The 20,058-nt window shown below is 41.8% G+C and overlaps 31 non-coding genes and 1 pseudogene across 31 annotated transcripts; all 32 read right to left on the minus strand.

Annotated features, from left to right (window-relative positions):
• Window positions 1-394: 394 nt before the first annotated feature.
• Window positions 395-513, minus strand: LOC127359940 (5S ribosomal RNA). The gene has a single exon (XR_007883054.1). It is a non-coding gene; the product is annotated as a 5S ribosomal RNA (ribosomal RNA).
• Window positions 514-943: 430 nt separating this feature from the next.
• Window positions 944-1,062, minus strand: LOC127359941 (5S ribosomal RNA). Its single transcript, XR_007883055.1, has one exon. It is a non-coding gene; the product is annotated as a 5S ribosomal RNA (ribosomal RNA).
• A 430-nt stretch (window positions 1,063-1,492) lies between these two features.
• Window positions 1,493-1,611, minus strand: LOC127359943 (5S ribosomal RNA). Its single transcript, XR_007883057.1, has one exon. It is a non-coding gene; the product is annotated as a 5S ribosomal RNA (ribosomal RNA).
• A 430-nt stretch (window positions 1,612-2,041) lies between these two features.
• LOC127359944 (5S ribosomal RNA) lies at window positions 2,042-2,160 on the minus strand. The gene has a single exon (XR_007883058.1). It is a non-coding gene; the product is annotated as a 5S ribosomal RNA (ribosomal RNA).
• A 430-nt stretch (window positions 2,161-2,590) lies between these two features.
• Window positions 2,591-2,709, minus strand: LOC127359967 (5S ribosomal RNA). Its single transcript, XR_007883079.1, has one exon. It is a non-coding gene; the product is annotated as a 5S ribosomal RNA (ribosomal RNA).
• A 430-nt stretch (window positions 2,710-3,139) lies between these two features.
• Window positions 3,140-3,258, minus strand: LOC127359945 (5S ribosomal RNA). Its single transcript, XR_007883059.1, has one exon. It is a non-coding gene; the product is annotated as a 5S ribosomal RNA (ribosomal RNA).
• Window positions 3,259-3,689: 431 nt separating this feature from the next.
• On the minus strand, window positions 3,690-3,808 carry LOC127359946 (5S ribosomal RNA). The gene has a single exon (XR_007883060.1). It is a non-coding gene; the product is annotated as a 5S ribosomal RNA (ribosomal RNA).
• A 430-nt stretch (window positions 3,809-4,238) lies between these two features.
• Window positions 4,239-4,357, minus strand: LOC127359947 (5S ribosomal RNA). Its single transcript, XR_007883061.1, has one exon. It is a non-coding gene; the product is annotated as a 5S ribosomal RNA (ribosomal RNA).
• Window positions 4,358-4,787: 430 nt separating this feature from the next.
• Window positions 4,788-4,906, minus strand: LOC127359948 (5S ribosomal RNA). Its single transcript, XR_007883062.1, has one exon. It is a non-coding gene; the product is annotated as a 5S ribosomal RNA (ribosomal RNA).
• A 430-nt stretch (window positions 4,907-5,336) lies between these two features.
• LOC127359949 (5S ribosomal RNA) lies at window positions 5,337-5,455 on the minus strand. Its single transcript, XR_007883063.1, has one exon. It is a non-coding gene; the product is annotated as a 5S ribosomal RNA (ribosomal RNA).
• Window positions 5,456-5,885: 430 nt separating this feature from the next.
• LOC127359950 (5S ribosomal RNA) lies at window positions 5,886-6,004 on the minus strand. The gene has a single exon (XR_007883064.1). It is a non-coding gene; the product is annotated as a 5S ribosomal RNA (ribosomal RNA).
• Window positions 6,005-6,435: 431 nt separating this feature from the next.
• Window positions 6,436-6,554, minus strand: LOC127359951 (5S ribosomal RNA). Its single transcript, XR_007883065.1, has one exon. It is a non-coding gene; the product is annotated as a 5S ribosomal RNA (ribosomal RNA).
• A 430-nt stretch (window positions 6,555-6,984) lies between these two features.
• On the minus strand, window positions 6,985-7,103 carry LOC127359954 (5S ribosomal RNA). Its single transcript, XR_007883066.1, has one exon. It is a non-coding gene; the product is annotated as a 5S ribosomal RNA (ribosomal RNA).
• Window positions 7,104-7,533: 430 nt separating this feature from the next.
• On the minus strand, window positions 7,534-7,652 carry LOC127359956 (5S ribosomal RNA). The gene has a single exon (XR_007883068.1). It is a non-coding gene; the product is annotated as a 5S ribosomal RNA (ribosomal RNA).
• A 430-nt stretch (window positions 7,653-8,082) lies between these two features.
• On the minus strand, window positions 8,083-8,200 carry LOC127359968 (5S ribosomal RNA). Its single transcript, XR_007883080.1, has one exon. It is a non-coding gene; the product is annotated as a 5S ribosomal RNA (ribosomal RNA).
• A 431-nt stretch (window positions 8,201-8,631) lies between these two features.
• LOC127359957 (5S ribosomal RNA) lies at window positions 8,632-8,750 on the minus strand. The gene has a single exon (XR_007883069.1). It is a non-coding gene; the product is annotated as a 5S ribosomal RNA (ribosomal RNA).
• Window positions 8,751-9,181: 431 nt separating this feature from the next.
• LOC127359958 (5S ribosomal RNA) lies at window positions 9,182-9,300 on the minus strand. Its single transcript, XR_007883070.1, has one exon. It is a non-coding gene; the product is annotated as a 5S ribosomal RNA (ribosomal RNA).
• A 430-nt stretch (window positions 9,301-9,730) lies between these two features.
• Window positions 9,731-9,849, minus strand: LOC127359959 (5S ribosomal RNA). The gene has a single exon (XR_007883071.1). It is a non-coding gene; the product is annotated as a 5S ribosomal RNA (ribosomal RNA).
• Window positions 9,850-10,291: 442 nt separating this feature from the next.
• LOC127359960 (5S ribosomal RNA) lies at window positions 10,292-10,410 on the minus strand. The gene has a single exon (XR_007883072.1). It is a non-coding gene; the product is annotated as a 5S ribosomal RNA (ribosomal RNA).
• Window positions 10,411-10,841: 431 nt separating this feature from the next.
• On the minus strand, window positions 10,842-10,959 carry LOC127359970 (5S ribosomal RNA). The gene has a single exon (XR_007883081.1). It is a non-coding gene; the product is annotated as a 5S ribosomal RNA (ribosomal RNA).
• Window positions 10,960-11,390: 431 nt separating this feature from the next.
• LOC127359971 (5S ribosomal RNA) lies at window positions 11,391-11,508 on the minus strand. The gene has a single exon (XR_007883082.1). It is a non-coding gene; the product is annotated as a 5S ribosomal RNA (ribosomal RNA).
• Window positions 11,509-11,938: 430 nt separating this feature from the next.
• LOC127359972 (5S ribosomal RNA) lies at window positions 11,939-12,056 on the minus strand. Its single transcript, XR_007883083.1, has one exon. It is a non-coding gene; the product is annotated as a 5S ribosomal RNA (ribosomal RNA).
• Window positions 12,057-12,486: 430 nt separating this feature from the next.
• LOC127359973 (5S ribosomal RNA) lies at window positions 12,487-12,604 on the minus strand. Its single transcript, XR_007883084.1, has one exon. It is a non-coding gene; the product is annotated as a 5S ribosomal RNA (ribosomal RNA).
• A 443-nt stretch (window positions 12,605-13,047) lies between these two features.
• On the minus strand, window positions 13,048-13,165 carry LOC127359974 (5S ribosomal RNA). The gene has a single exon (XR_007883085.1). It is a non-coding gene; the product is annotated as a 5S ribosomal RNA (ribosomal RNA).
• Window positions 13,166-13,595: 430 nt separating this feature from the next.
• LOC127359975 (5S ribosomal RNA) lies at window positions 13,596-13,713 on the minus strand. Its single transcript, XR_007883086.1, has one exon. It is a non-coding gene; the product is annotated as a 5S ribosomal RNA (ribosomal RNA).
• Window positions 13,714-14,145: 432 nt separating this feature from the next.
• Window positions 14,146-14,263, minus strand: LOC127359976 (5S ribosomal RNA). Its single transcript, XR_007883087.1, has one exon. It is a non-coding gene; the product is annotated as a 5S ribosomal RNA (ribosomal RNA).
• Window positions 14,264-14,700: 437 nt separating this feature from the next.
• On the minus strand, window positions 14,701-14,819 carry LOC127359961 (5S ribosomal RNA). The gene has a single exon (XR_007883073.1). It is a non-coding gene; the product is annotated as a 5S ribosomal RNA (ribosomal RNA).
• A 439-nt stretch (window positions 14,820-15,258) lies between these two features.
• On the minus strand, window positions 15,259-15,377 carry LOC127359962 (5S ribosomal RNA). Its single transcript, XR_007883074.1, has one exon. It is a non-coding gene; the product is annotated as a 5S ribosomal RNA (ribosomal RNA).
• A 445-nt stretch (window positions 15,378-15,822) lies between these two features.
• Window positions 15,823-15,941, minus strand: LOC127359963 (5S ribosomal RNA). The gene has a single exon (XR_007883075.1). It is a non-coding gene; the product is annotated as a 5S ribosomal RNA (ribosomal RNA).
• A 430-nt stretch (window positions 15,942-16,371) lies between these two features.
• LOC127359977 (5S ribosomal RNA) lies at window positions 16,372-16,489 on the minus strand. Its single transcript, XR_007883088.1, has one exon. It is a non-coding gene; the product is annotated as a 5S ribosomal RNA (ribosomal RNA).
• A 431-nt stretch (window positions 16,490-16,920) lies between these two features.
• LOC127359964 (5S ribosomal RNA) lies at window positions 16,921-17,039 on the minus strand. Its single transcript, XR_007883076.1, has one exon. It is a non-coding gene; the product is annotated as a 5S ribosomal RNA (ribosomal RNA).
• Window positions 17,040-17,469: 430 nt separating this feature from the next.
• LOC127359979 (uncharacterized) lies at window positions 17,470-17,594 on the minus strand (annotated as a pseudogene).
• Window positions 17,595-20,058: the final 2,464 nt, after the last annotated feature.

Consider the following 20,058-nt stretch of genomic DNA (forward strand, 5'->3'; position numbering starts at 1 on the left):
TGTTACACCATGTTCTGTTTGTCTGTGGGATTAGAGTCCATTCAAGACGTTTATTTATGTACTTACGATTTGATGACCAACTTAGTTCTGTATTAATTCATGCATTTACTGACTTGAACTCTCCCAAAATCAGGTCCCACGAAATCAATTCCTTAACAGGGTGTGCAGGAGAAAAATTCAACATGTCCTCATGAATGAAGTTTAGATATTATCCTGCAGTGGACAAGTGATAACAACAACAACAACAATGATAATAACAATAGTAGAATCAAATGAATTCCATCTAGACGGAAAGCTTAAATATTATACAACAACAGTGGAAAAAATATCTGAACAACGTTCTGTGTACAGTGAAGAAGCAGCAGCCTCTGCTGTTTGCTAAGAGAAATGAAAAGGCTTACAGCACCTGGTATTCCCAGGCGGTCTCCCATCCAAGTACTAACCAGGCCCGACCCTGCTTAGCTTCCGAGATCGGACGAGATCGGGCGCGTTCAGGGTGGTATGGCCGTAAGCGAGAGCTTCACCTGCAAATGGACCTTTTAAAGACGTTGTTACACCATGTTCTGTTTGTCTGTGGGATTAGAGTCCATTCAAGACGTTTATTTATGTACTTACGATTTGATGACCAACTTAGTTCTGTATTAATTCATGCATTTACTGACTTGAACTCTCCCAAAATCAGGTCCCACGAAATCAATTCCTTAACAGGGTGTGCAGGAGAAAAATTCAACATGTCCTCATGAATGAAGTTTAGATATTATCCTGCAGTGGACAAGTGATAACAACAACAACAACAATGATAATAACAATAGTAGAATCAAATGAATTCCATCTAGACGGAAAGCTTAAATATTATACAACAACAGTGGAAAAAATATCTGAACAACGTTCTGTGTACAGTGAAGAAGCAGCAGCCTCTGCTGTTTGCTAAGAGAAATGAAAAGGCTTACAGCACCTGGTATTCCCAGGCGGTCTCCCATCCAAGTACTAACCAGGCCCGACCCTGCTTAGCTTCCGAGATCGGACGAGATCGGGCGCGTTCAGGGTGGTATGGCCGTAAGCGAGAGCTTCACCTGCAAATGGACCTTTTAAAGACGTTGTTACACCATGTTCTGTTTGTCTGTGGGATTAGAGTCCATTCAAGACGTTTATTTATGTACTTACGATTTGATGACCAACTTAGTTCTGTATTAATTCATGCATTTACTGACTTGAACTCTCCCAAAATCAGGTCCCACGAAATCAATTCCTTAACAGGGTGTGCAGGAGAAAAATTCAACATGTCCTCATGAATGAAGTTTAGATATTATCCTGCAGTGGACAAGTGATAACAACAACAACAACAATGATAATAACAATAGTAGAATCAAATGAATTCCATCTAGACGGAAAGCTTAAATATTATACAACAACAGTGGAAAAAATATCTGAACAACGTTCTGTGTACAGTGAAGAAGCAGCAGCCTCTGCTGTTTGCTAAGAGAAATGAAAAGGCTTACAGCACCTGGTATTCCCAGGCGGTCTCCCATCCAAGTACTAACCAGGCCCGACCCTGCTTAGCTTCCGAGATCGGACGAGATCGGGCGCGTTCAGGGTGGTATGGCCGTAAGCGAGAGCTTCACCTGCAAATGGACCTTTTAAAGACGTTGTTACACCATGTTCTGTTTGTCTGTGGGATTAGAGTCCATTCAAGACGTTTATTTATGTACTTACGATTTGATGACCAACTTAGTTCTGTATTAATTCATGCATTTACTGACTTGAACTCTCCCAAAATCAGGTCCCACGAAATCAATTCCTTAACAGGGTGTGCAGGAGAAAAATTCAACATGTCCTCATGAATGAAGTTTAGATATTATCCTGCAGTGGACAAGTGATAACAACAACAACAACAATGATAATAACAATAGTAGAATCAAATGAATTCCATCTAGACGGAAAGCTTAAATATTATACAACAACAGTGGAAAAAATATCTGAACAACGTTCTGTGTACAGTGAAGAAGCAGCAGCCTCTGCTGTTTGCTAAGAGAAATGAAAAGGCTTACAGCACCTGGTATTCCCAGGCGGTCTCCCATCCAAGTACTAACCAGGCCCGACCCTGCTTAGCTTCCGAGATCGGACGAGATCGGGCGCGTTCAGGGTGGTATGGCCGTAAGCGAGAGCTTCACCTGCAAATGGACCTTTTAAAGACGTTGTTACACCATGTTCTGTTTGTCTGTGGGATTAGAGTCCATTCAAGACGTTTATTTATGTACTTACGATTTGATGACCAACTTAGTTCTGTATTAATTCATGCATTTACTGACTTGAACTCTCCCAAAATCAGGTCCCACGAAATCAATTCCTTAACAGGGTGTGCAGGAGAAAAATTCAACATGTCCTCATGAATGAAGTTTAGATATTATCCTGCAGTGGACAAGTGATAACAACAACAACAACAATGATAATAACAATAGTAGAATCAAATGAATTCCATCTAGACGGAAAGCTTAAATATTATACAACAACAGTGGAAAAAATATCTGAACAACGTTCTGTGTACAGTGAAGAAGCAGCAGCCTCTGCTGTTTGCTAAGAGAAATGAAAAGGCTTACAGCACCTGGTATTCCCAGGCGGTCTCCCATCCAAGTACTAACCAGGCCCGACCCTGCTTAGCTTCCGAGATCGGACGAGATCGGGCGCGTTCAGGGTGGTATGGCCGTAAGGCGAGCTTCACCTGCAAATGGACCTTTTAAAGACGTTGTTACACCATGTTCTGTTTGTCTGTGGGATTAGAGTCCATTCAAGACGTTTATTTATGTACTTACGATTTGATGACCAACTTAGTTCTGTATTAATTCATGCATTTACTGACTTGAACTCTCCCAAAATCAGGTCCCACGAAATCAATTCCTTAACAGGGTGTGCAGGAGAAAAATTCAACATGTCCTCATGAATGAAGTTTAGATATTATCCTGCAGTGGACAAGTGATAACAACAACAACAACAATGATAATAACAATAGTAGAATCAAATGAATTCCATCTAGACGGAAAGCTTAAATATTATACAACAACAGTGGAAAAAATATCTGAACAACGTTCTGTGTACAGTGAAGAAGCAGCAGCCTCTGCTGTTTGCTAAGAAGAAATGAAAAGGCTTACAGCACCTGGTATTCCCAGGCGGTCTCCCATCCAAGTACTAACCAGGCCCGACCCTGCTTAGCTTCCGAGATCGGACGAGATCGGGCGCGTTCAGGGTGGTATGGCCGTAAGCGAGAGCTTCACCTGCAAATGGACCTTTTAAAGACGTTGTTACACCATGTTCTGTTTGTCTGTGGGATTAGAGTCCATTCAAGACGTTTATTTATGTACTTACGATTTGATGACCAACTTAGTTCTGTATTAATTCATGCATTTACTGACTTGAACTCTCCCAAAATCAGGTCCCACGAAATCAATTCCTTAACAGGGTGTGCAGGAGAAAAATTCAACATGTCCTCATGAATGAAGTTTAGATATTATCCTGCAGTGGACAAGTGATAACAACAACAACAACAATGATAATAACAATAGTAGAATCAAATGAATTCCATCTAGACGGAAAGCTTAAATATTATACAACAACAGTGGAAAAAATATCTGAACAACGTTCTGTGTACAGTGAAGAAGCAGCAGCCTCTGCTGTTTGCTAAGAAGAAATGAAAAGGCTTACAGCACCTGGTATTCCCAGGCGGTCTCCCATCCAAGTACTAACCAGGCCCGACCCTGCTTAGCTTCCGAGATCGGACGAGATCGGGCGCGTTCAGGGTGGTATGGCCGTAAGCGAGAGCTTCACCTGCAAATGGACCTTTTAAAGACGTTGTTACACCATGTTCTGTTTGTCTGTGGGATTAGAGTCCATTCAAGACGTTTATTTATGTACTTACGATTTGATGACCAACTTAGTTCTGTATTAATTCATGCATTTACTGACTTGAACTCTCCCAAAATCAGGTCCCACGAAATCAATTCCTTAACAGGGTGTGCAGGAGAAAAATTCAACATGTCCTCATGAATGAAGTTTAGATATTATCCTGCAGTGGACAAGTGATAACAACAACAACAACAATGATAATAACAATAGTAGAATCAAATGAATTCCATCTAGACGGAAAGCTTAAATATTATACAACAACAGTGGAAAAAATATCTGAACAACGTTCTGTGTACAGTGAAGAAGCAGCAGCCTCTGCTGTTTGCTAAGAGAAATGAAAAGGCTTACAGCACCTGGTATTCCCAGGCGGTCTCCCATCCAAGTACTAACCAGGCCCGACCCTGCTTAGCTTCCGAGATCGGACGAGATCGGGCGCGTTCAGGGTGGTATGGCCGTAAGCGAGAGCTTCACCTGCAAATGGACCTTTTAAAGACGTTGTTACACCATGTTCTGTTTGTCTGTGGGATTAGAGTCCATTCAAGACGTTTATTTATGTACTTACGATTTGATGACCAACTTAGTTCTGTATTAATTCATGCATTTACTGACTTGAACTCTCCCAAAATCAGGTCCCACGAAATCAATTCCTTAACAGGGTGTGCAGGAGAAAAATTCAACATGTCCTCATGAATGAAGTTTAGATATTATCCTGCAGTGGACAAGTGATAACAACAACAACAACAATGATAATAACAATAGTAGAATCAAATGAATTCCATCTAGACGGAAAGCTTAAATATTATACAACAACAGTGGAAAAAATATCTGAACAACGTTCTGTGTACAGTGAAGAAGCAGCAGCCTCTGCTGTTTGCTAAGAGAAATGAAAAGGCTTACAGCACCTGGTATTCCCAGGCGGTCTCCCATCCAAGTACTAACCAGGCCCGACCCTGCTTAGCTTCCGAGATCGGACGAGATCGGGCGCGTTCAGGGTGGTATGGCCGTAAGCGAGAGCTTCACCTGCAAATGGACCTTTTAAAGACGTTGTTACACCATGTTCTGTTTGTCTGTGGGATTAGAGTCCATTCAAGACGTTTATTTATGTACTTACGATTTGATGACCAACTTAGTTCTGTATTAATTCATGCATTTACTGACTTGAACTCTCCCAAAATCAGGTCCCACGAAATCAATTCCTTAACAGGGTGTGCAGGAGAAAAATTCAACATGTCCTCATGAATGAAGTTTAGATATTATCCTGCAGTGGACAAGTGATAACAACAACAACAACAATGATAATAACAATAGTAGAATCAAATGAATTCCATCTAGACGGAAAGCTTAAATATTATACAACAACAGTGGAAAAAATATCTGAACAACGTTCTGTGTACAGTGAAGAAGCAGCAGCCTCTGCTGTTTGCTAAGAGAAATGAAAAGGCTTACAGCACCTGGTATTCCCAGGCGGTCTCCCATCCAAGTACTAACCAGGCCCGACCCTGCTTAGCTTCCGAGATCGGACGAGATCGGGCGCGTTCAGGGTGGTATGGCCGTAAGCGAGAGCTTCACCTGCAAATGGACCTTTTAAAGACGTTGTTACACCATGTTCTGTTTGTCTGTGGGATTAGAGTCCATTCAAGACGTTTATTTATGTACTTACGATTTGATGACCAACTTAGTTCTGTATTAATTCATGCATTTACTGACTTGAACTCTCCCAAAATCAGGTCCCACGAAATCAATTCCTTAACAGGGTGTGCAGGAGAAAAATTCAACATGTCCTCATGAATGAAGTTTAGATATTATCCTGCAGTGGACAAGTGATAACAACAACAACAACAATGATAATAACAATAGTAGAATCAAATGAATTCCATCTAGACGGAAAGCTTAAATATTATACAACAACAGTGGAAAAAATATCTGAACAACGTTCTGTGTACAGTGAAGAAGCAGCAGCCTCTGCTGTTTGCTAAGAGAAATGAAAAGGCTTACAGCACCTGGTATTCCCAGGCGGTCTCCCATCCAAGTACTAACCAGGCCCGACCCTGCTTAGCTTCCGAGATCGGACGAGATCGGGCGCGTTCAGGGTGGTATGGCCGTAAGCGAGAGCTTCACCTGCAAATGGACCTTTTAAAGACGTTGTTACACCATGTTCTGTTTGTCTGTGGGATTAGAGTCCATTCAAGACGTTTATTTATGTACTTACGATTTGATGACCAACTTAGTTCTGTATTAATTCATGCATTTACTGACTTGAACTCTCCCAAAATCAGGTCCCACGAAATCAATTCCTTAACAGGGTGTGCAGGAGAAAAATTCAACATGTCCTCATGAATGAAGTTTAGATATTATCCTGCAGTGGACAAGTGATAACAACAACAACAACAATGATAATAACAATAGTAGAATCAAATGAATTCCATCTAGACGGAAAGCTTAAATATTATACAACAACAGTGGAAAAAATATCTGAACAACGTTCTGTGTACAGTGAAGAAGCAGCAGCCTCTGCTGTTTGCTAAGAAGAAATGAAAAGGCTTACAGCACCTGGTATTCCCAGGCGGTCTCCCATCCAAGTACTAACCAGGCCCGACCCTGCTTAGCTTCCGAGATCGGACGAGATCGGGCGCGTTCAGGGTGGTATGGCCGTAAGCGAGAGCTTCACCTGCAAATGGACCTTTTAAAGACGTTGTTACACCATGTTCTGTTTGTCTGTGGGATTAGAGTCCATTCAAGACGTTTATTTATGTACTTACGATTTGATGACCAACTTAGTTCTGTATTAATTCATGCATTTACTGACTTGAACTCTCCCAAAATCAGGTCCCACGAAATCAATTCCTTAACAGGGTGTGCAGGAGAAAAATTCAACATGTCCTCATGAATGAAGTTTAGATATTATCCTGCAGTGGACAAGTGATAACAACAACAACAACAATGATAATAACAATAGTAGAATCAAATGAATTCCATCTAGACGGAAAGCTTAAATATTATACAACAACAGTGGAAAAAATATCTGAACAACGTTCTGTGTACAGTGAAGAAGCAGCAGCCTCTGCTGTTTGCTAAGAGAAATGAAAAGGCTTACAGCACCTGGTATTCCCAGGCGGTCTCCCATCCAAGTACTAACCAGGCCCGACCCTGCTTAGCTTCCGAGATCGGACGAGATCGGGCGCGTTCAGGGTGGTATGGCCGTAAGCGAGAGCTTCACCTGCAAATGGACCTTTTAAAGACGTTGTTACACCATGTTCTGTTTGTCTGTGGGATTAGAGTCCATTCAAGACGTTTATTTATGTACTTACGATTTGATGACCAACTTAGTTCTGTATTAATTCATGCATTTACTGACTTGAACTCTCCCAAAATCAGGTCCCACGAAATCAATTCCTTAACAGGGTGTGCAGGAGAAAAATTCAACATGTCCTCATGAATGAAGTTTAGATATTATCCTGCAGTGGACAAGTGATAACAACAACAACAACAATGATAATAACAATAGTAGAATCAAATGAATTCCATCTAGACGGAAAGCTTAAATATTATACAACAACAGTGGAAAAAATATCTGAACAACGTTCTGTGTACAGTGAAGAAGCAGCAGCCTCTGCTGTTTGCTAAGAGAAATGAAAAGGCTTACAGCACCTGGTATTCCCAGGCGGTCTCCCATCCAAGTACTAACCAGGCCCGACCCTGCTTAGCTTCCGAGATCGGACGAGATCGGGCGCGTTCAGGGTGGTATGGCCGTAAGCGAGAGCTTCACCTGCAAATGGACCTTTTAAAGACGTTGTTACACCATGTTCTGTTTGTCTGTGGGATTAGAGTCCATTCAAGACGTTTATTTATGTACTTACGATTTGATGACCAACTTAGTTCTGTATTAATTCATGCATTTACTGACTTGAACTCTCCCAAAATCAGGTCCCACGAAATCAATTCCTTAACAGGGTGTGCAGGAGAAAAATTCAACATGTCCTCATGAATGAAGTTTAGATATTATCCTGCAGTGGACAAGTGATAACAACAACAACAACAATGATAATAACAATAGTAGAATCAAATGAATTCCATCTAGACGGAAAGCTTAAATATTATACAACAACAGTGGAAAAAATATCTGAACAACGTTCTGTGTACAGTGAAGAAGCAGCAGCCTCTGCTGTTTGCTAAGAGAAATGAAAAGGCTTACAGCACCTGGTATTCCCAGGCGGTCTCCCATCCAAGTACTAACCAGGCCCGACCCTGCTTAGCTTCCGAGATCGGACGAGATCGGGCGCGTTCAGGGTGGTATGGCCGTAGCGAGAGCTTCACCTGCAAATGGACCTTTTAAAGACGTTGTTACACCATGTTCTGTTTGTCTGTGGGATTAGAGTCCATTCAAGACGTTTATTTATGTACTTACGATTTGATGACCAACTTAGTTCTGTATTAATTCATGCATTTACTGACTTGAACTCTCCCAAAATCAGGTCCCACGAAATCAATTCCTTAACAGGGTGTGCAGGAGAAAAATTCAACATGTCCTCATGAATGAAGTTTAGATATTATCCTGCAGTGGACAAGTGATAACAACAACAACAACAATGATAATAACAATAGTAGAATCAAATGAATTCCATCTAGACGGAAAGCTTAAATATTATACAACAACAGTGGAAAAAATATCTGAACAACGTTCTGTGTACAGTGAAGAAGCAGCAGCCTCTGCTGTTTGCTAAGAAGAAATGAAAAGGCTTACAGCACCTGGTATTCCCAGGCGGTCTCCCATCCAAGTACTAACCAGGCCCGACCCTGCTTAGCTTCCGAGATCGGACGAGATCGGGCGCGTTCAGGGTGGTATGGCCGTAAGCGAGAGCTTCACCTGCAAATGGACCTTTTAAAGACGTTGTTACACCATGTTCTGTTTGTCTGTGGGATTAGAGTCCATTCAAGACGTTTATTTATGTACTTACGATTTGATGACCAACTTAGTTCTGTATTAATTCATGCATTTACTGACTTGAACTCTCCCAAAATCAGGTCCCACGAAATCAATTCCTTAACAGGGTGTGCAGGAGAAAAATTCAACATGTCCTCATGAATGAAGTTTAGATATTATCCTGCAGTGGACAAGTGATAACAACAACAACAACAATGATAATAACAATAGTAGAATCAAATGAATTCCATCTAGACGGAAAGCTTAAATATTATACAACAACAGTGGAAAAAATATCTGAACAACGTTCTGTGTACAGTGAAGAAGCAGCAGCCTCTGCTGTTTGCTAAGAAGAAATGAAAAGGCTTACAGCACCTGGTATTCCCAGGCGGTCTCCCATCCAAGTACTAACCAGGCCCGACCCTGCTTAGCTTCCGAGATCGGACGAGATCGGGCGCGTTCAGGGTGGTATGGCCGTAAGCGAGAGCTTCACCTGCAAATGGACCTTTTAAAGACGTTGTTACACCATGTTCTGTTTGTCTGTGGGATTAGAGTCCATTCAAGACGTTTATTTATGTACTTACGATTTGATGACCAACTTAGTTCTGTATTAATTCATGCATTTACTGACTTGAACTCTCCCAAAATCAGGTCCCACGAAATCAATTCCTTAACAGGGTGTGCAGGAGAAAAATTCAACATGTCCTCATGAATGAAGTTTAGATATTATCCTGCAGTGGACAAGTGATAACAACAACAACAACAATGATAATAACAATAGTAGAATCAAATGAATTCCATCTAGACGGAAAGCTTAAATATTATACAACAACAGTGGAAAAAATATCTGAACAACGTTCTGTGTACAGTGAAGAAGCAGCAGCCTCTGCTGTTTGCTAAGAGAAATGAAAAGGCTTACAGCACCTGGTATTCCCAGGCGGTCTCCCATCCAAGTACTAACCAGGCCCGACCCTGCTTAGCTTCCGAGATCGGACGAGATCGGGCGCGTTCAGGGTGGTATGGCCGTAAGCGAGAGCTTCACCTGCAAATGGACCTTTTAAAGACGTTGTTACACCATGTTCTGTTTGTCTGTGGGATTAGAGTCCATTCAAGACGTTTATTTATGTACTTACGATTTGATGACCAACTTAGTTCTGTATTAATTCATGCATTTACTGACTTGAACTCTCCCAAAATCAGGTCCCACGAAATCAATTCCTTAACAGGGTGTGCAGGAGAAAAATTCAACATGTCCTCATGAATGAAGTTTAGATATTATCCTGCAGTGGACAAGTGATACAACAACAACAACAACAACAACAACAATGATAATAACAATAGTAGAATCAAATGAATTCCATCTAGACGGAAAGCTTAAATATTATACAACAACAGTGGAAAAAATATCTGAACAACGTTCTGTGTACAGTGAAGAAGCAGCAGCCTCTGCTGTTTGCTAAGAAGAAATGAAAAGGCTTACAGCACCTGGTATTCCCAGGCGGTCTCCCATCCAAGTACTAACCAGGCCCGACCCTGCTTAGCTTCCGAGATCGGACGAGATCGGGCGCGTTCAGGGTGGTATGGCCGTAAGCGAGAGCTTCACCTGCAAATGGACCTTTTAAAGACGTTGTTACACCATGTTCTGTTTGTCTGTGGGATTAGAGTCCATTCAAGACGTTTATTTATGTACTTACGATTTGATGACCAACTTAGTTCTGTATTAATTCATGCATTTACTGACTTGAACTCTCCCAAAATCAGGTCCCACGAAATCAATTCCTTAACAGGGTGTGCAGGAGAAAAATTCAACATGTCCTCATGAATGAAGTTTAGATATTATCCTGCAGTGGACAAGTGATAACAACAACAACAACAATGATAATAACAATAGTAGAATCAAATGAATTCCATCTAGACGGAAAGCTTAAATATTATACAACAACAGTGGAAAAAATATCTGAACAACGTTCTGTGTACAGTGAAGAAGCAGCAGCCTCTGCTGTTTGCTAAGAAGAAATGAAAAGGCTTACAGCACCTGGTATTCCCAGGCGGTCTCCCATCCAAGTACTAACCAGGCCCGACCCTGCTTAGCTTCCGAGATCGGACGAGATCGGGCGCGTTCAGGGTGGTATGGCCGTAGCGAGAGCTTCACCTGCAAATGGACCTTTTAAAGACGTTGTTACACCATGTTCTGTTTGTCTGTGGGATTAGAGTCCATTCAAGACGTTTATTTATGTACTTACGATTTGATGACCAACTTAGTTCTGTATTAATTCATGCATTTACTGACTTGAACTCTCCCAAAATCAGGTCCCACGAAATCAATTCCTTAACAGGGTGTGCAGGAGAAAAATTCAACATGTCCTCATGAATGAAGTTTAGATATTATCCTGCAGTGGACAAGTGATAACAACAACAACAACAATGATAATAACAATAGTAGAATCAAATGAATTCCATCTAGACGGAAAGCTTAAATATTATACAACAACAGTGGAAAAAATATCTGAACAACGTTCTGTGTACAGTGAAGAAGCAGCAGCCTCTGCTGTTTGCTAAGAAGAAATGAAAAGGCTTACAGCACCTGGTATTCCCAGGCGGTCTCCCATCCAAGTACTAACCAGGCCCGACCCTGCTTAGCTTCCGAGATCGGACGAGATCGGGCGCGTTCAGGGTGGTATGGCCGTAGCGGAGCTTCACCTGCAAATGGACCTTTTAAAGACGTTGTTACACCATGTTCTGTTTGTCTGTGGGATTAGAGTCCATTCAAGACGTTTATTTATGTACTTACGATTTGATGACCAACTTAGTTCTGTATTAATTCATGCATTTACTGACTTGAACTCTCCCAAAATCAGGTCCCACGAAATCAATTCCTTAACAGGGTGTGCAGGAGAAAAATTCAACATGTCCTCATGAATGAAGTTTAGATATTATCCTGCAGTGGACAAGTGATAACAACAACAACAACAATGATAATAACAATAGTAGAATCAAATGAATTCCATCTAGACGGAAAGCTTAAATATTATACAACAACAGTGGAAAAAATATCTGAACAACGTTCTGTGTACAGTGAAGAAGCAGCAGCCTCTGCTGTTTGCTAAGAAGAAATGAAAAGGCTTACAGCACCTGGTATTCCCAGGCGGTCTCCCATCCAAGTACTAACCAGGCCCGACCCTGCTTAGCTTCCGAGATCGGACGAGATCGGGCGCGTTCAGGGTGGTATGGCCGTAGCGGAGCTTCACCTGCAAATGGACCTTTTAAAGACGTTGTTACACCATGTTCTGTTTGTCTGTGGGATTAGAGTCCATTCAAGACGTTTATTTATGTACTTACGATTTGATGACCAACTTAGTTCTGTATTAATTCATGCATTTACTGACTTGAACTCTCCCAAAATCAGGTCCCACGAAATCAATTCCTTAACAGGGTGTGCAGGAGAAAAATTCAACATGTCCTCATGAATGAAGTTTAGATATTATCCTGCAGTGGACAAGTGATAACAACAACAACAACAATGATAATAACAATAGTAGAATCAAATGAATTCCATCTAGACGGAAAGCTTAAATATTATACAACAACAGTGGAAAAAATATCTGAACAACGTTCTGTGTACAGTGAAGAAGCAGCAGCCTCTGCTGTTTGCTAAGAAGAAATGAAAAGGCTTACAGCACCTGGTATTCCCAGGCGGTCTCCCATCCAAGTACTAACCAGGCCCGACCCTGCTTAGCTTCCGAGATCGGACGAGATCGGGCGCGTTCAGGGTGGTATGGCCGTAGCGCGAGCTTCACCTGCAAATGGACCTTTTAAAGACGTTGTTACACCATGTTCTGTTTGTCTGTGGGATTAGAGTCCATTCAAGACGTTTATTTATGTACTTACGATTTGATGACCAACTTAGTTCTGTATTAATTCATGCATTTACTGACTTGAACTCTCCCAAAATCAGGTCCCACGAAATCAATTCCTTAACAGGGTGTGCAGGAGAAAAATTCAACATGTCCTCATGAATGAAGTTTAGATATTATCCTGCAGTGGACAAGTGATAACAACAAAACAACAACAACAACATGTAATGATAATAACAATAGTAGAATCAAATGAATTCCATCTAGACGGAAAGCTTAAATATTATACAACAACAGTGGAAAAAATATCTGAACAACGTTCTGTGTACAGTGAAGAAGCAGCAGCCTCTGCTGTTTGCTAAGAAGAAATGAAAAGGCTTACAGCACCTGGTATTCCCAGGCGGTCTCCCATCCAAGTACTAACCAGGCCCGACCCTGCTTAGCTTCCGAGATCGGACGAGATCGGGCGCGTTCAGGGTGGTATGGCCGTAGCGGAGCTTCACCTGCAAATGGACCTTTTAAAGACGTTGTTACACCATGTTCTGTTTGTCTGTGGGATTAGAGTCCATTCAAGACGTTTATTTATGTACTTACGATTTGATGACCAACTTAGTTCTGTATTAATTCATGCATTTACTGACTTGAACTCTCCCAAAATCAGGTCCCACGAAATCAATTCCTTAACAGGGTGTGCAGGAGAAAAATTCAACATGTCCTCATGAATGAAGTTTAGATATTATCCTGCAGTGGACAAGTGATAACAACAACAACAACAATGATAATAACAATAGTAGAATCAAATGAATTCCATCTAGACGGAAAGCTTAAATATTATACAACAACAGTGGAAAAAATATCTGAACAACGTTCTGTGTACAGTGAAGAAGCAGCAGCCTCTGCTGTTTGCTAAGAAGAAATGAAAAGGCTTACAGCACCTGGTATTCCCAGGCGGTCTCCCATCCAAGTACTAACCAGGCCCGACCCTGCTTAGCTTCCGAGATCGGACGAGATCGGGCGCGTTCAGGGTGGTATGGCCGTAGCGAGAGCTTCACCTGCAAATGGACCTTTTAAAGACGTTGTTACACCATGTTCTGTTTGTCTGTGGGATTAGAGTCCATTCAAGACGTTTATTTATGTACTTACGATTTGATGACCAACTTAGTTCTGTATTAATTCATGCATTTACTGACTTGAACTCTCCCAAAATCAGGTCCCACGAAATCAATTCCTTAACAGGGTGTGCAGGAGAAAAATTCAACATGTCCTCATGAATGAAGTTTAGATATTATCCTGCAGTGGACAAGTGATAACAACAACAACAACCAAATGATAATAACAATAGTAGAATCAAATGAATTCCATCTAGACGGAAAGCTTAAATATTATACAACAACAGTGGAAAAAATATCTGAACAACGTTCTGTGTACAGTGAAGAAGCAGCAGCCTCTGCTGTTTGCTAAGAGAAATGAAAAGGCTTACAGCACCTGGTATTCCCAGGCGGTCTCCCATCCAAGTACTAACCAGGCCCGACCCTGCTTAGCTTCCGAGATCGGACGAGATCGGGCGCGTTCAGGGTGGTATGGCCGTAGCGAGAGCTTCACCTGCAAATGGACCTTTTAAAGACGTTGTTACACCATGTTCTGTTTGTCTGTGGGATTAGAGTCCATTCAAGACGTTTATTTATGTACTTACGATTTGATGACCAACTTAGTTCTGTATTAATTCATGCATTTACTGACTTGAACTCTCCCAAAATCAGGTCCCACGAAATCAATTCCTTAACAGGGTGTGCAGGAGAAAAATTCAACATGTCCTCATGAATGAAGTTTAGATATTATCCTGCAGTGGACAAGTGATAACAACAACAACAACACAACTAATGATAATAACAATAGTAGAATCAAATGAATTCCATCTAGACGGAAAGCTTAAATATTATACAACAACAGTGGAAAAAATATCTGAACAACGTTCTGTGTACAGTGAAGAAGCAGCAGCCTCTGCTGTTTGCTAAGAAGAAATGAAAAGGCTTACAGCACCTGGTATTCCCAGGCGGTCTCCCATCCAAGTACTAACCAGGCCCGACCCTGCTTAGCTTCCGAGATCGGACGAGATCGGGCGCGTTCAGGGTGGTATGGCCGTAAGCGAGAGCTTCACCTGCAAATGGACCTTTTAAAGACGTTGTTACACCATGTTCTGTTTGTCTGTGGGATTAGAGTCCATTCAAGACGTTTATTTATGTACTTACGATTTGATGACCAACTTAGTTCTGTATTAATTCATGCATTTACTGACTTGAACTCTCCCAAAATCAGGTCCCACGAAATCAATTCCTTAACAGGGTGTGCAGGAGAAAAATTCAACATGTCCTCATGAATGAAGTTTAGATATTATCCTGCAGTGGACAAGTGATAACAACAACAACAACAACAATGATAATGATAATAACAATAGTAGAATCAAATGAATTCCATCTAGACGGAAAGCTTAAATATTATACAACAACAGTGGAAAAAATATCTGAACAACGTTCTGTGTACAGTGAAGAAGCAGCAGCCTCTGCTGTTTGCTAAGAGAAATGAAAAGGCTTACAGCACCTGGTATTCCCAGGCGGTCTCCCATCCAAGTACTAACCAGGCCCGACCCTGCTTAGCTTCCGAGATCGGACGAGATCGGGCGCGTTCAGGGTGGTATGGCCGTAAGCGAGAGCTTCACCTGCAAATGGACCTTTTAAAGACGTTGTTACACCATGTTCTGTTTGTCTGTGGGATTAGAGTCCATTCAAGACGTTTATTTATGTACTTACGATTTGATGACCAACTTAGTTCTGTATTAATTCATGCATTTACTGACTTGAACTCTCCCAAAATCAGGTCCCACGAAATCAATTCCTTAACAGGGTGTGCAGGAGAAAAATTCAACATGTCCTCATGAATGAAGTTTAGATATTATCCTGCAGTGGACAAGTGATAACAACAACAACAACAACAACAACAATGATAATGATAATAACAATAGTAGAATCAAATGAATTCCATCTAGACGGAAAGCTTAAATATTATACAACAACAGTGGAAAAAATATCTGAACAACGTTCTGTGTACAGTGAAGAAGCAGCAGCCTCTGCTGTTTGCTAAGAGAAATGAAAAGGCTTACAGCACCTGGTATTCCCAGGCGGTCTCCCATCCAAGTACTAACCAGGCCCGACCCTGCTTAGCTTCCGAGATCGGACGAGATCGGGCGCGTTCAGGGTGGTATGGCCGTAAGCGAGAGCTTCACCTGCAAATGGACCTTTTAAAGACGTTGTTACACCATGTTCTGTTTGTCTGTGGGATTAGAGTCCATTCAAGACGTTTATTTATGTACTTACGATTTGATGACCAACTTAGTTCTGTATTAATTCATGCATTTACTGACTTGAACTCTCCCAAAATCAGGTCCCACGAAATCAATTCCTTAACAGGGTGTGCAGGAGAAAAATTCAACATGTCCTCATGAATGAAGTTTAGATATTATCCTGCAGTGGACAAGTGATAACAACAACAACAACAATGATAATAACAATAGTAGAATCAAATGAATTCCATCTAGACGGAAAGCTTAAATATTATACAACAACAGTGGAAAAAATATCTGAACAACGTTCTGTGTACAGTGAAGAAGCAGCAGCCTCTGCTGTTTGCTAAGAGAAATGAAAAGGCTTACAGCACCTGGTATTCCCAGGCGGTCTCCCATCCAAGTACTAACCAGGCCCGACCCTGCTTAGCTTCCGAGATCGGACGAGATCGGGCGCGTTCAGGGTGGTATGGCCGTAGCGAGAGCTTCACCTGCAAATGGACCTTTTAAAGACGTTGTTACACCATGTTCTGTTTGTCTGTGGGATTAGAGTCCATTCAAGACGTTTATTTATGTACTTACGATTTGATGACCAACTTAGTTCTGTATTAATTCATGCATTTACTGACTTGAACTCTCCCAAAATCAGGTCCCACGAAATCAATTCCTTAACAGGGTGTGCAGGAGAAAAATTCAACATGTCCTCATGAATGAAGTTTAGATATTATCCTGCAGTGGACAAGTGATAACAACAACAACAACAAATGATAATAACAATAGTAGAATCAAATGAATTCCATCTAGACGGAAAGCTTAAATATTATACAACAACAGTGGAAAAAATATCTGAACAACGTTCTGTGTACAGTGAAGAAGCAGCAGCCTCTGCTGTTTGCTAAGAGAAATGAAAAGGCTTACAGCACCTGGTATTCCCAGGCGGTCTCCCATCCAAGTACTAACCAGGCCCGACCCTGCTTAGCTTCCGAGATCGGACGAGATCGGGCGCGTTCAGGGTGGTATGGCCGTAAGCGAGAGCTTCACCTGCAAATGGACCTTTTAAAGACGTTGTTACACCATGTTCTGTTTGTCTGTGGGATTAGAGTCCATTCAAGACGTTTATTTATGTACTTACGATTTGATGACCAACTTAGTTCTGTATTAATTCATGCATTTACTGACTTGAACTCTCCCAAAATCAGGTCCCACGAAATCAATTCCTTAACAGGGTGTGCAGGAGAAAAATTCAACATGTCCTCATGAATGAAGTTTAGATATTATCCTGCAGTGGACAAGTGATAACAACAACAACAACAATGATAATAACAATAGTATAATCAAATGAATTCCATCTAGACGGAAAGCTTAAATATTATACAACAACAGTGGAAAAAATATCTGAACAACGTTCTGTGTACAGTGAAGAAGCAGCAGCCTCTGCTGTTTGCTAAGAGAAATGAAAAGGCTTACAGCACCTGGTATTCCCAGGCGGTCTCCCATCCAAGTACTAACCAGGCCCGACCCTGCTTAGCTTCCGAGATCGGACGAGATCGGGCGCGTTAGTGTCTACGGCAGAGCTGATGCAGGCGGTGATCGGGCTGTGTGGAGGACTGCTGGCATGCAGGGTGATCGGGGGAGAGGACATTCGAGCTGACGATGGCGAGTGCCAGAGGGAAGGAGGGGCTGAAAGTCGGCGACGTGGCTAAGCCCTGAGCTTATACAAACACAAAGACCTGCTAACGTATTGGGCGCTGTCTGCACTGTGCAGGAGGCTCTCTCCCAGATGCCATCCCCTCAGGGAAGTGGCATACTGGTGGAGGAGTCTCAGCTGCAGTCCTTCCAGCCAGAGCCCTCTGAGGGTAAGGTCTGCGCAGGCAGAACCTGCCCAGAATGGTAGAGGGGAGGATTGCAACAGAAATGGACAATTTTTTTCCTGGAGTCGACAATGACGACTCAGGAAGTAATGCAACTGACATGGACATAGAATTCATAAATGTTAGGAAAAGGAAAGAGTCAAAGGAAAAAGTTGGTTAAAGGATCAGGAACAGGAAAAAAAAAAAAAAAGAATGAAATAAAGTCATAAAATGTTTGAAATTCACTCTCACTGTTTTCTTTTTCTGATGCTCTCGATCACCTCCCTAAATATCAACGGCCTTCGTAGCGAGCTCAAAATTAACGCTGTTTTGGACTCATGCAAAGCCAAGGCATTGTATGTCTGCAAGAGACTTGGTGGGGGAAAAAAATTGTAAATCGTGTCTCCAAAGTGTGGAGTGGGTCTGTGATTTCAGTCTAGGTACTAATAGATCCTGTGGGGTAGCAATATTGTGCAAAGAAAATGTAAAAAACAATATAGATGTAATATATAAAGATGAGGAGGGTAGGATATTAATCATAGATACAGTGGAGTACGGAGAGTATTCAGACCCCTTTAAATTTTTCACTCTCTGTTTCATTGCAGCCATTTGCTAAAATCAAAAAAAGTTCATTTTATTTCTCATTAATGTACACTCAGCACCCCATCTTGACAGAAAAAAACAGAAATGTAGAAGTTTTGCAAATGTATTAAAAAGAAAAACTAGGAAATATCACATTGGTCATAAGTATTCAGACCCTTTGCTCAGTATTGAGTAGAAGCACCCTTTTGAGCTACTACAGCCATGAGTCTTCTTGGGAATGATGCGACAAGTTTCCACACCTGGATTTGGGGATCCTCTGCCATTCTTCCTTGCAGATCCTTTCCAGTTCTGTCAGGACGGATGGTGAACGTTGGTGGACAGCCATTTTCAGATCTCTCAGAGATGCTCAATTGGGTTTGAGTCAGGGCTCTGGCTGGGCCAGTCAAGAATGGTCACAGAGTTGTTCCAAGCCACTCCTTTATTACTTTGGCTATCCGTGGCTAGGGTTATTGTCCTGTTGGAAGGTGAACCTTCGGCCGAGTCTGAGGTCCTGAGCACTCTGGAAGAGGTTTTGTTCTAGGATATCTCTGTACCAGCGCCTCATTCATCTTTCCTTCAATTGCAACCAGTCGTCCTGTCCCTGCACCTGAAAAGAAGAAGAAACATCCCCCATAGCCTGATGCTGCCACCACCATGTTTCACTGTTGGGATTGTTGGGCCGCAGGTGATATGAGCAGTGCCTGGTTTTTCTCCACACATACCGCTTTCCAATTAACACACCAAAAGGTTTCAATCTTGGTCTCATCAGACCAGAGAATATTATTTCTCATAGTCTGGGAGTCCTTCATGTGTTTTTGGCGGGCTTTCTCTTATGTCTTGCACTGAGGAGAGGCTTCCGTCAGGCCACTCTGCCATAAAGCCCCGACTGGTGCAGGGCTGCAGTGATATTTGACTTTGTGGGACTTTCTCCCATCTCCTACTGCATCTCTGGAGCTCAGCTACAGTGATCTTTGGGTTCTTTCTTTACTCTCTCTCACCAAGGCTCTTCTCCCACGATTGCTCAATGTTGGCTGGGCCGGCCAGGTCTAGGAAGAGTTCTGGTCGTCCTAAGCTTCTTCCATTTAAGGATTATGGAGGCCACTGTGCTCTTAGGAACCTGGAGTGCTGCAGAAATTCTTTTGTAACCTTGGCCAGATCTGTGCCCTTGCCACAATTCTGTCTCTGAGCTCCTTGGGCAGTTCCTTCGACCTCATGATTCTTATTTGCTCTGACATGCACTGTGAGCTGTAAGGTCTTATATGGACAGGTGTGTGCCTTTCCTAATCAAGTCCAATCAGTTTAATTAAACACAGCTAGACTCAATGAAGGAACAGGACCATCTCAAGGAGGATCAGAAGAAATGGACAGCATGTGAGTTAAATATGTGTGTCACAGCAAAGGGTCTGAATCCGCATGACCATGTGATATTTCAGTTTTTCTTTTTAATAAATTTACAAAAATCTCTACATTTCTGTTTTTTTTTTTTTCTGTCAAGATGGGTGCTGAGTCTACATTAATGAGAAATAAAATGAACCTTTCTGATTTTAGCAAATGGCTGCAATGAAACAAAAGAGTGAAAAATTTAAAGGGGTCTGAATACTTTCCGTACCCCACTGT

The sequence above is a fragment of the Dicentrarchus labrax genome, unplaced genomic scaffold (genome assembly GCF_905237075.1).
Source record: "Dicentrarchus labrax unplaced genomic scaffold, dlabrax2021, whole genome shotgun sequence".
Lineage (NCBI taxonomy): Eukaryota > Metazoa > Chordata > Actinopteri > Moronidae > Dicentrarchus > Dicentrarchus labrax.